Source organism: Capsicum annuum, chromosome 4 (assembly GCF_002878395.1).
Source record: "Capsicum annuum cultivar UCD-10X-F1 chromosome 4, UCD10Xv1.1, whole genome shotgun sequence".
NCBI lineage: Eukaryota > Viridiplantae > Streptophyta > Magnoliopsida > Solanales > Solanaceae > Capsicum > Capsicum annuum.
Window position 1 is genome coordinate 208,424,310 of NC_061114.1, and position 12,708 is coordinate 208,437,017.

A 12,708-nucleotide genomic window follows, 5' to 3' on the forward strand; every position below is an offset into this window, starting at 1 on the left:
ATGACTGGTACCTACTGCAATAACTCAATAATAATACGGTAATATGCAAACAATAGGCAGAAAACTGGACCTAAGGTTCAATACTATAAATAATACTGAATATGGCATCACAATACCAAAACTAAATATCAATACTAAAAATTAAACAACTATCTGAAATACTCTAGTCTGAAAAGCCTCTAAACTATCTGAACTGTGCAGTTGATGGGACAAGTCACCAACTAACTCAAACTACTAAAAAATAAACTAAAATACTAAAATAAATAATCATATCCTCAAACTATGAGGACTCAACACTAACTCTGTATGTTAAGAATCTGAACTGCTAAGGGTGCTCGGGATCCCATTTGTCTGAACCTATGATATAAAACATCATAGAACAATGAAAAGCATGAGTCAGTACTTTGAATATACTAGTATGAGCAGTGAGGTAGGCTAAAATAGATAGGTTCATATACATGAAGAATACTAACTGAATATCATAAGCATGACTGAGTGAGAGTACATACATGAATATGTAAACTATACTAAGATCATAATAACACTAAATACTGAATTACTGATAACTGAATGACTATATCTGATAGTCTTGATTCCGTTGAAGAATAATAAGTCTTATACTGAGCTGAGTCACTGTGTCCTATAGTCCTAAATCTGGGGAACTGAACTGAGTTCCATACTGAGATTGAATCTAAAACTAAGACTATGGGAAGTAATCATCTAACTGACATACCTCTTCTTTAAATAATTTAGGGTTCAACCTGTAACCCTAGTTGGAAGGGTATCAATACTGTGCCATGGGTAAGGACAAGTATTGAGTTAGCCTTACCTAGTAGGTGCTCTGAACAATATTGGTAGGACGTTTAACTGGCAAGTAGACTACCTCTTTAACCCTCAACTGGCCGGTTGATATCTCAACCTAAGCTTGCTATGTAGTGATGGAATGCAAGGAATGCTTCTAAGGATTACACCCTCTACTGGCAGGTGCATCCCTGTCCTTGTATTTACTCGGTGTTAAATCTTACTCCCAACTGAATAGACACAGGACTAAATTCTGAACTGTCCTAGGCTAGACTAAACTGTTACTAATCATACAATACAACTTAACTGAATTGATTTTTCTAAATTGAATTGGACTAATTTTTAGTTCACTGAGTTTTCCTAAATTCTATAACCGACTAAATTTTGTTAATTGTGACATTACTGATATTACTCTGTAATTAACCATGGCTCTAGACACTTAGCGTAATTATTGGGTTTTAAATACCCCCAGGACTTGATAGCATAAAATTAAAAGACATATTATAATCTTGAGACATGGTAATTAACTACTTAGTCATCAATCATTCATTTAGGCATTCAAGCAAACACTTGCATGAAATAAACTATCATACATGCTAATATGTTATAATTTCACTATTCAACTCACATAGAAAATTCACCAAACACTTGTGGGGCATAATATATGCATATAATACTAAAAACAACATGTAGTCATACTGATTCAATTCCAATTACATAATTTCAAGAGTGTCAACATGAATTCACATGATAAAGCACACATGTCAATTAACTCTACATGAATTTTGTATAAATCATGAAAGAGAAACCCAAATAAGTAATAATCATGAATGTACTTTAATTGAAATCATAGAAATCATGAAATCACTCTACATGAGCTTTAAAAGAGTTTCTTGGACTCCAAAGCTGGAAGGGACCCTTGGATGAACACTTTACATACCTTAGTTGGTGAATTCTGGAAAATTAATGGTGGAATCTTAAGCCTTGAATTTGAATTTAATTAACTTAGGGTTTTTGTTCTTGAGAAAATTGTGAAAGAATGATTATATTTTGGTAAAAGAGGGCTAAATTTCATGTTATGGGGGGTGAAGGGCATGGGAAAAAGGCTTAATTAACCTTGAGGACGCTACCTTTTTAATGACTATAAACTGAATCATTCACACACAGGCTGACATGCCCCGTCATTGGCATCAATACGATAGCCAACGTGCCATATCGATTCACTGGAAATTGCACTAACCTGACGGAAAAATTATTTGTCAACACGATGGACGATGCAACGTGTTGAGATCGTGTTGACTCACTATTTTGGTCATTCAAACATGATCAAAATGAGGTTCAAACAATTTAAAACTTTTATAAAAACACATATTGGCATACCTGATATAGAATTAACTAAAATATCAACTTTTAATGGACGTAAAGGTTGATAAAAAAGATTGCCAACTTTCGAAGGCTAAAATATCACTATGTCTGATTACGTAGCTAGAATTTTCTAAGCCTTTGATCCCTTAAAAATCTTAAAAGTGAGGGACCATGTCTCTCAAGGCAACCTTAAGCAGTAGCACTATAAGGAAACTAGGAGGTGCTTGAAATTTAGAGGCAATACAGGAAAGTAAAAAGACCAGATTTTACGTGGAAACCTAGGGAGGGATAAACCATGTCTTGCCCTCACAAAAACCATAGACATCCACTATAATCAACCTTCTAATTATAATTTATATTTTAACATACTTCTCGACTCCTTTCGCTTGTAATAACTCTACTATAAGCTCATCTTTGTAACTCTACCAAGGACCCTCTACACTGATTAATTCGATCAATAACTGGCTTAAGCAAAAATACCTACGCAACTTTCTCAACAAAAGATAACATTACAAATCAGACTTTTTGTTAAGCATACTACAAAAAGACAAACATAAGCAATACTTGAGGAATCTTGAATTAGAGTTTCTGTTGCATCTCTTCACTCTTTAGAATTTGAGAAAACCAATTGAAGAATATACATCTCTTTTATTTTATAGCTGAGTGATGCTTAGGGATGAAAGATTATTGGACTAGCTGTCCTAATCAGTATAGAATAACAGTTGCAAGTTTGTTATACAAGAGGAAAAAACTATGCAGACAATGCGTGCTAGCTGTAGTATACCTTGCATGTTCAGGGAGATGTTCCTTTACAATTTAGCTTCTCATCATCAAAACTATATATAAAAATTCTCCATGATATTTGTAGCCACACCAAGGTGTTAAATTCATGTACTTTGTTCTTATTTATTTAGGATGAGGGGCTTTTGGTCTTTTAACCCCTTGTTCAACTTTTAAGCATAAAATAGTCGCATTACCATCGGTTTTGTATGATCAAATACCAATATTTCACTCTCAAACAAAAAACCCAAGAATATTTAAGGGTTTCACTGTGCATTCATCATCCGAGCTCTAAATTTCAAATTGATTACAAATTCTTATGTGTTTCTGTCATGTATCTCTTCCCCAAAATTTAATTTTACACTGTGGCATTGATTTGATGAATTTTTGGGTGATTTAAACTGTGCGTTTTGAAATTGGGTTGAGGGTTTTTTGTTGTTTTTGATTAAATTACTTATCCCATGACTTGAATTGATTATTCATGCCTTCTATTAATATTTTTGGGAACTGAATTGGTACTTTAATTAAATGGTTGGAAAAGGATACATGGGTTTCTCAAAATTGGATGAATTTTAGCCAAAAATTACGTGAACCTCAAATCACTTGGTTAATCTTATTTAAAATATGGAAAAATTACATGGTTTAACCTATTTTTAACTCAATGCATTGCATAAATGAATAAATGGTTATTTGAATAGTTCTGGATGGCCTCGGTGGATATGGATTAGATTTTAATGGAACTTGGGAGTCAATGTGGTTGTATGAATTGATTTTTCATATGTGATTTAGCTTTCAAGCATATTGGTATGGCGATACCAAATGGTTAATGCCTTATTGAACGAGTCCTGGGTTAATGGTTTGAATTATGTGCTAAATGGTTTTTGTTTGGTATGAAAGAGATTATGTAGCTCGCCATTAAAGGTAGAGGTCATGGAGAGACGGATACTGTAAATCACATTTGCTAGTGTGGGATTCTTAATGATCGTGTGCATAGTTCATATATTATATACATATTTGTGAATGATTGGAGTCTTGATGGATTTGGCACCTACTTGGATTTGTCTGCCTCATGTAGATAATATACACCGGGCCCCTTAATTCGGTTTGAGATCCCAGTCTAGGATAATTGTTTTAAATCTCATGCATAAACATTATTCCCTATCCCAACATCATATATATATGTATACATAGTGTGTGTATCTATTTTAGTTATTTTTGGTCATGGCATTATTTTATCTATACCTTGAGTTATATGCTAGCACTAACCTCGCTATCAATCCTAGGATGCTACATTTCTTCATAATATAGGGCCCGAAGAAACTTCTTTTGCCCCCATGTAGTGTTAGGTAGATTAGCATGTTCACCAAGTAGTTGTAAAGCACCTGCATCCTTCAAAAGGACCTATAATTTCCATATTCTTTTATTTTTGACTCAGTACTTTTGGATTCCTTGATCATGGTCGGCGACATGTCCAAATGTTTTTGATATTTTATTTTTGAAGCTATTGTGGACAAATGTGGGTTTGTTGGTTATTTTTTTTAATCATAGATTCATGTTGTTTATCTATGTTCTTATTACTATTTATTGGCTTCCTCATGTTTCTCCATGGGGTTCTCCTATACTTTTTATGTGGAAGAAAAATTCATCTCTTTGGATATGTATAGATTACCATCTTGTAAATAAGGTGCTAGTGAAATATAAGTACCTCATCCTAGTAGTTATGATCTTTTCGACCAGCTTCAAGGTGTTAGATACTTCTCTAAGATTTATCTTTATTCGGGATATCATAAGTTGGAAATTAAAGAGGTTGATATTCCCAAGGCTATTTTCCAAACTCGGTATAGTCACAATGAATTTCTGGTTATGTCATTTGGGTTGACCAATGCTCCATCTACTTTCATGAATCTTATGAATCAAATTTGTAGGTGTTTTTTTTACATATTGGTGATAGTTTTCATTGATGACATCTTGATATATTTTAAATATGAGCAGGATCATGTCAATCAACTCCGAATTGTGTTATAGACACTAAAGGATCAGAAGCTATACGTTAAGTTTTCTAAGTGTGTGTTGTGGTTGAATGTTGCGACTTTTCTTTATCATGTTATTTCTAGTGAGGGGATCAAGATGGATTCGCAGAAAGTTGAGGTGGGGAAAAAATAGACTAGACCCCATTACTCTAATTGACATTAGAAGCTTGTTAGGCTTGGTTGGGTATTATAGGAGGTTTGTTAATATTTTCTCTTCTATTGTTGCTCCATTGACAAAATTAACCCAGAAAAAGGTTAAGTTTTTATAGTCTGGTGCTTATGAGGGTAGCTTGAGAAGTTGTAAGACAAGTTGACTTCTACACTAATTTTTACCCTTCTTGAAGGTACTGGGGAGTTTTGTTGTATATTGTGATACGTCCTATATGGGATTGAGTTGTGTATTGATACAACATGGTATGGTTATGGACTATGCTTCTAGACTACTTATGGTTGTGGCCTATACTTCTAGAAAAGTTAACCTCCATGAAAGAAATTTTCTGTCTCACAATTTAGAATTGGCAGTTGTGATTTTCACATTGAAGATTTGGTATCATTATTTGTATGGGTTGCATGTAGACATCTTTTCATACCTTAAAATCTTGCAATATGTGTTCACTCAAATAATGTTAAAATTCTAGCAAAGACTATGACTTGAGTTGCTTAAGGATGAAGATATGAGTCTTCACTACCATCTAGGTAAAGATAATGTGATTGTCGATACTCTTATCAGGTTACTAATGGGGAGCTTATAGTATGTTGAAAAGGAGAAGAGAGGATTGGTCAAGGATATCACCAGTTAGATAACTTAGGAGTGCGTCTTTTGGACTCCAGGTGGTTAAGTCACCTCTTGCTGCTGAAGTGAAGGATAAGTAGGCTTTCGATCCTATACGTACATAAATTAAGGAAAATGTGGGTTAGTAGAAGGTTGTGGCATTTGAGATTAGGGGAGATAGTAGCTTATGGTACCAAGGTAGGTTGTGCATTCCTAATTTTGGTGGGTTGAGAAAGGATTTTGGATGAGGCTCATGATTCAAGGTATATAGTTCATCCTAGTTCAACTAAAATGTACCATGACTTAAACGAAATCTATTGGTAGAACAATATAAAGAGGGATATAACTAATTTTATTGCTAAGTGTATGGTTTATCAGCAAGTTAAGTTGAGCACTTATGGCCTGTTGGCATGTCTTAAAAGATAGAGTTGCCTATATGGAAGTGGGAGATGATCAATATGGATTTTATTATGGGCCTTCCATAGTCTCGCAATCAGTGTAATTTGATTTGGGTCATTGTGGATAGAATGACTAAGACTACTCACTTATTAATTGTGAGGACTATCTACTCTAGAGAGAGTTATGCCAAATTATTTAGCCTAAGGGATTGTCAAGTTGCATGGTGCACTAATGTCCATCATTTTAGATAGAGGCATGCAGATTTCATCTCACTTCTGGCATTTATTTTAGAAAAGTTTGGGTATGGAGGTGAACTTTTACACTATTTCCACCCTAAAACTTAGGGACAAGAGGACCGTACTATTCAAACTTTGGAGGAGATTCTTAGGTCCTGTGTGATTGAATTTAAGGAATGTTGGGTGGATCACATGCCTCATATTAAGTTTGCATACAATAATAATTACCATTTGAGTAGTCAGATGGCTCCGTTCGAGGTTTTTTATATTAGGAGATGTAGGTGGTTTGAGGATAGTAAGACTAAGCTGTTTGGTATTGATTTGTTTCACTATACTATAGAAAAGGTGAAGTGATTAGGGAATGACTTAAGATTGCTCGAAGTTTCCAAAAGTCTTATGCCAGTGTGGGTCAAAGGGAGTTGGAATTTGAGGTTAGTGATTGGGTGTTCTTTAAAGTTTCTCCTCTGAAGGAAGTGATGAAATTTGGGAAGAAGGGGAAGATCATCCCTCGTTATATTGGTCTATATCAGATTTTGAGGAGAGTTTGCAATGTTTCTTATGATTTGTATTTGTATTTGAGTTTGGGACCCATTCATCAAGTTTTCCATGTGTCAATGTTGCAGAAGTGTGTGGGTGATCCTTCTTTGCTTGTCCCTATGGAGAATGTCAGTACTTCAGATTCCTTGTCATATGAGAAAGTTTTTGTTTAAGGTCGTAGATAGGCAAGTTAATAGATTGAGGAAAAAGGATGTAGCTTTGATAAAGGTCCTTTGGAGAAACCAAAAAGTAGAAAATGCTACATGGGAAGTTGAGGAAGATACCGAGACTAAATATCTATTCTTGTTCCTCGGGGTGGATGAAAGTGCTTAAGGTATGATTTTTATTTACCTTTTGTCATTTTCTGAGTTTATCATTTTATTCTGGTGTATTCTTTCTATTCTTGAGCTAAAAGTGTAGTAACTCATCATTTGAGTACAAATGATCCTAAGGGACGGATAATGTAAGACCTATAAAATTTCCATCAATTTATTTTTGACTTTTCATATTTGCAGTATCGATTTTTACTTGAATTGTATTTTGAGTTATTAAAAGGATATTTGGAAAAAGTTTTGAAAATTTTGAAAGGGCTTTGAGGTCATTTTTGGACCTCGAGGTAATGAGGGTCTTCGATATCAATGTGTCATGGAGTCTACCCTCCAAGATGTTGATGTGTCATAGAGGATAGTCTTCGTTATATTGGCATGCCATACTAAGTTGTTAAATTTGTGTAGTTTTGTTTTTATTACTCGAGATGAGAGGCTTTTGATCTTTTTATATTATAACTTTTAAACATAAAATAGTCCCATTCCTATCCGTTTTCAAATATCAAATCCCTCTATTTCACTCTCAAACACAAAATCAAAGAACATTCAAGGGTTTCACTGCACATTCATCATCTGGGCTATAAACTTCAAACTAATTATAGATTCTTGTGTGTGTCTGGGATGTACCTCTTTCCGAAACATTAATTTTACAATATGACATTGATTTGATGGATTTTTATGTTATTTAACTATGGGTTTATAAATTGGGTTGAGGAGTTTTGGTTGTTTTCTATTGAATTACTTGTCCCATGACTTGAATTGATTATTCATGCTTTAAATTAATATTTTTGGGTTCTGAATTGGTACTTTATTTAAATGGTAGGAATGGGAAATATGAGTTTCTCCAAATTGGCTGAATTTTTACAATGAATTACATGAACCTCAACCCACTTGGTTAATTTAATTTTAAATATGGAAAACTTTATTAGTTTGAATTATTTTGAACTCAATGCATTGTATTAGTGGATAAATGGTTATTTAAATAGATTTGGATAGCCTTGGTTTTCATGGATTGGATTTTAATGGAACTTGGGGAGTCAATGTAGTTGTATAAATTGAGTTGGCATGTGTGATTTAGGTTGCAAGTGTATTGGTACGATGATACTAAGTGGTTAATTCCTTAATGAATGAGTCCTGGGTTAATTGTTGGAATTATGAGATAAATGGTTTTAATTTGGGCTTAAAGGGTGTTGTATAGCTCGCCGTGGAAAGTAAAGGTCCCAAGGGGACCGATACTGGAAACCACTTTTGTCTGCATGGGGGTCTTTATGACCATGTGCATAGTTCATTATTATATATATATATATATATTGAAATAGTTTGAGCCTCGGTGGCTTTGGCCCTTCCTTGAATTTCTCTAGTTTGTGCGGAAAACATGCACTACGGCCGTTTCATCCTAGGAAGCTGCACCCATATAGCCCATGGGTTCCCTTAGGAATTTAGAGCTACACAATATAGGGTAATGGTTTTTAATCTCATGCTTAAACCTTGTTTCCTATCTCGGCAGCTTATATATATATGTATATACAATATGTGCATGTTGTTTAGTTTTGTTTTGGACATGGCATTATTTTATCGCTACCATAAGTTACATGCTAGTGCTCACCCCACTAACCATCCTAGGATGCTACATTATTTTATAATGTAGGGTCTGAAGATATTTCTCTTTCCCCTGTGCAGCATTAGGTGGATTAGCAGGTTCGTCGAGTAGCTGTAAAGTGATGAGCCTCCATCCTTCGGAAAATCTTATCATTTTCTTATTCTTTAATTTTTGACTCAGTACATTTGGTTTGTTTGGTCATGGTCGGGGGAATTTCACAACATATTTGGTATTTTTGTTTTTGATGCTGTTGTGGATAGATTTTTGTTGGTTGGTTATTGTTTAGACTCTTTGCTTCATTGAGTTATTTATCCATCTTCTTCTCACTATTTATTGGCTTCCATATTGTTATCATTATAAATTCCTGCTCATGACGTTATGTGATGGGGGTAGTCGGTCTATTGTCGGCTTGAGATACCCATCACAGCCAAACCCTGATTTTGGCCGTGATAATGATCAACCTTGAAAAGCTATAATATTATATGAAAGTTGAAATCTTTTTCACCTATTGATATTCTAGTACATGTTTGAAAGAGCTTATAAATATTGAAGGTTCACATTGTAGTTATTTTCAAATATAGATGTACCTCTCATGAAATTCCTTTGAATCTTATTTCATAATATATTTAAAGAAAAGATTTAGTCATTAGGAAGTTCAAAGAATTGATATCAACTAATTGATGAGTTGATCTTTAACTTAGTAATTGAAAATATGATTTTGAGTAAGGAATTGAACTTTATCTTTAGATTGATAAAAATTATACATTTTATGAGCATATGATTTTATATCCACTTTTAGGAAGATTATCTAGCACTAGAAGAAGAAGGGTATAGCAGACCCAAGTCTCATAACAACGTGTCCTCATAGGATTTATGATCCTACAGATAGATTTGATACCAAGGCAAGGTATAGGAAAACTCTACAAATTGGGTTAGACAGTGGACATCATGAGCTCACATGATATATGTCAGTTGAAAAAAACATCCACATAGAGATAAACATTAGTAAGCATTCTTGATATGATCACTTTTGCAGTTATAGAATAGTATGATTTTACATATATGTATTCTCAAATATGTTTTAGTTCATGAAAGTTTTTTCTCAAAAATCCTTCATTTTTTTTGTTTTAGCTGCATTCACCCTTTTCTTCTATCTTGGAGTGTTTATATGTCCAATCACTAATTATTGCCCATACTTTTATTTATTTTGTGAGCTGTAGTGCATATATATTTATTTCATTGAGCTTAACTTGTATTTGGGAATAGATGGATATGATTAGTGTTTCAGGTTAGAATTATTGAAAGTTTGAGATTGATAGGGTGTCAATACCGAGCATATGGATGATTGGAGGCATTAGAGGATCAATGGAGACAAGCAAGACGAGCTTAAAAGTTAGTTTAAAGGCAACTACAAACAATGGGACATGAAGAACAATGGAGAGACTGCACTAAAGTAGGAAATTGGAGTTTAAAACATGCCTTCGTGCCACAGAAGCTAAGATTCATTTTAGTAGAGTGGAACGGAGCTAGCGAAAGAGTGAACTGTAAGAAGCAATATAGGTACGAGATAATGGCATGCCATATAGCTGATGCTCTGTGATATGGGTGTGCCACGAATGCGGGTTTTCGACAACTTTTTACACTTCACTTTAAATATACGATTTTAACCTCTATTCTAATCATCTTTGGACGAGTTAGGATTGAATAATACACGAGGGAGGCTCCAAATAGGATTTTAATTCTTCCTTTTTAATTATTTAATTTGTGTGTGAACTACATAAATTTTGTGGTTGTAAAGTAGATTATGAGTGGTTGAAAACCATCTTTTTAGGGTTGAGGTTACGAACAGGATTACTTAGTATTAAATCAAGTTGGCTTAAAGTTTATTGTAATATTTGGTTCTTCATATCTTCTTTTAATTACTATTATATTGACTCGGGACCTTTATAATACATCTATTTTCCTATTGCGAGTCCAGAAGTAGAAACATTAGATTAGACCATGGAATATAAATAGTGGGTTCTTATATTTTAGATGAATTAAAGATATGATTCGCTGTTAGAATAGGAATACAACCACTTTGCCCAGTTTGATTTAAATATGGGATGACAGGCCAATGCGTTTGACTTAGTTCTTACATCCTTCTTCAATTATGTAGTTATGGGGGTAATTTCTATTTAGTTTGAACCATGTCGCGATCGTGGACCTCGATGATCTTCTTCATCATGATTACTTCATATTTGTACCACGATAGGGATAGGTTAATTGGTTGGCCTAGCCGGCTTTGACCATCACGATCACGATACCCTTCACTCGCAGTCGTAGTCGCCGACTTAAGTCCCCATCAATGTTACTCTTGTGATCATGAGGTAGGGACCGTGCTTGCATGGAGCTATTCATAGAATCGTGTAAATACTTCTTTTTTGTGATAACACCATCGTTGGTGTTTTAATATTTATGAATAGGCAATTTCAATGATTTTTCCTACCATTTTTTCTTGGGTAAAATTTTAATACATCTCCCCATCATTTCCTATTGATTATATCATTGAAAATACCTTCTAATCATGAATTTAAACTATAATTTTTGGGAGTTTTACTGATTAATCTTCAAAATGGATTTTCTTTGATTTAAGCATCATTTTTAATCATTTTAACTTGTATTTTAATCTTTAGGATCTTATAATGTTTGGGAAAAGTTTTTAAAATATATACTCTAGTTTAAGCTATTTTATTTTTGAACCCATTTGTCGAACTAGTTTTAGACCTGGCTTAATTATTGTTGATATGAGTATCATTAGATTTTTGTTAATGCATATATTCTATATTCAAAAGAATTATCTTGCTTTGAGATTTTTTCAAAAGGGAAAGGATCTGTGTGGAAAGTTCTAGGTTCAAATTTCAACACTTCGAGGTAGATCATAACATAACTTTTTTAGACTAGACTGGGTAGTTAATAAATGAGTAAAGCATACTATGGGTTGGATAAATTAGTTAGGGAAGTATTATTTTAATATTTTTATTAATGTTCGATGCCTGTGTGGGGGCTTATAAGCTTATTGTTGTTGACTTGAGATACCATATTTTGCATGTTTCCCATTTGGGTGGTTTATTTGAGTTTACCGGCCTTATTTATTCATTAAATGTTATTATTATTGATGTTATACCTGTGAGGATGGCGTGGATAGATCATATAGGACCTATTTGAGCATTATTTTGCCTTTCAATATAGAAATACCAGATTAAGGGGGTTGGATTGATGTTATCAATGTCTTGAATGACTATTTATTCTAGTGGTGCCATTTGAGGACTAATATCATGAATTATTGAAATAGTGAGTTGATTTTGAGATCACTTATACATGTATTGAATGAATTATGATCTTTATACTAATTTTTGTGAGAATTATATACTCATTTTATACATACATATGTAATGAGACATTTGTACCATTCAAAAACACTGATTCAAAAGAAAACGACACATTTTTATTAAAAACAAAACTTGATACATGAACAATAGTTGGAGAAGTGAATGTGATACTTTATAAACCCCAGTTCCATGAATACTATCTAGGGAGGAGAGTTGAGATTTGAGCCAGTAGATAGATTGCAAATCACCCATAGATCCTATCTTGGGAGTGCTGAGTCTTGGTAGGTATATATGAAAACTTATGAAGTGTCTTTGACTAATTAATCATTATCCATCTTTATTGCATTGCATTTTCATATGTATTCTATGTGTTTATTTTATGTACCCTTGTTGTGCACTTAGTTTCTTTATGTCTATCATCTTTGTGTTTTTTGTATTAATCTTGTATTATTGAACTGTTAGTGGAGACACTGTGAGCTACCATTTGGAAA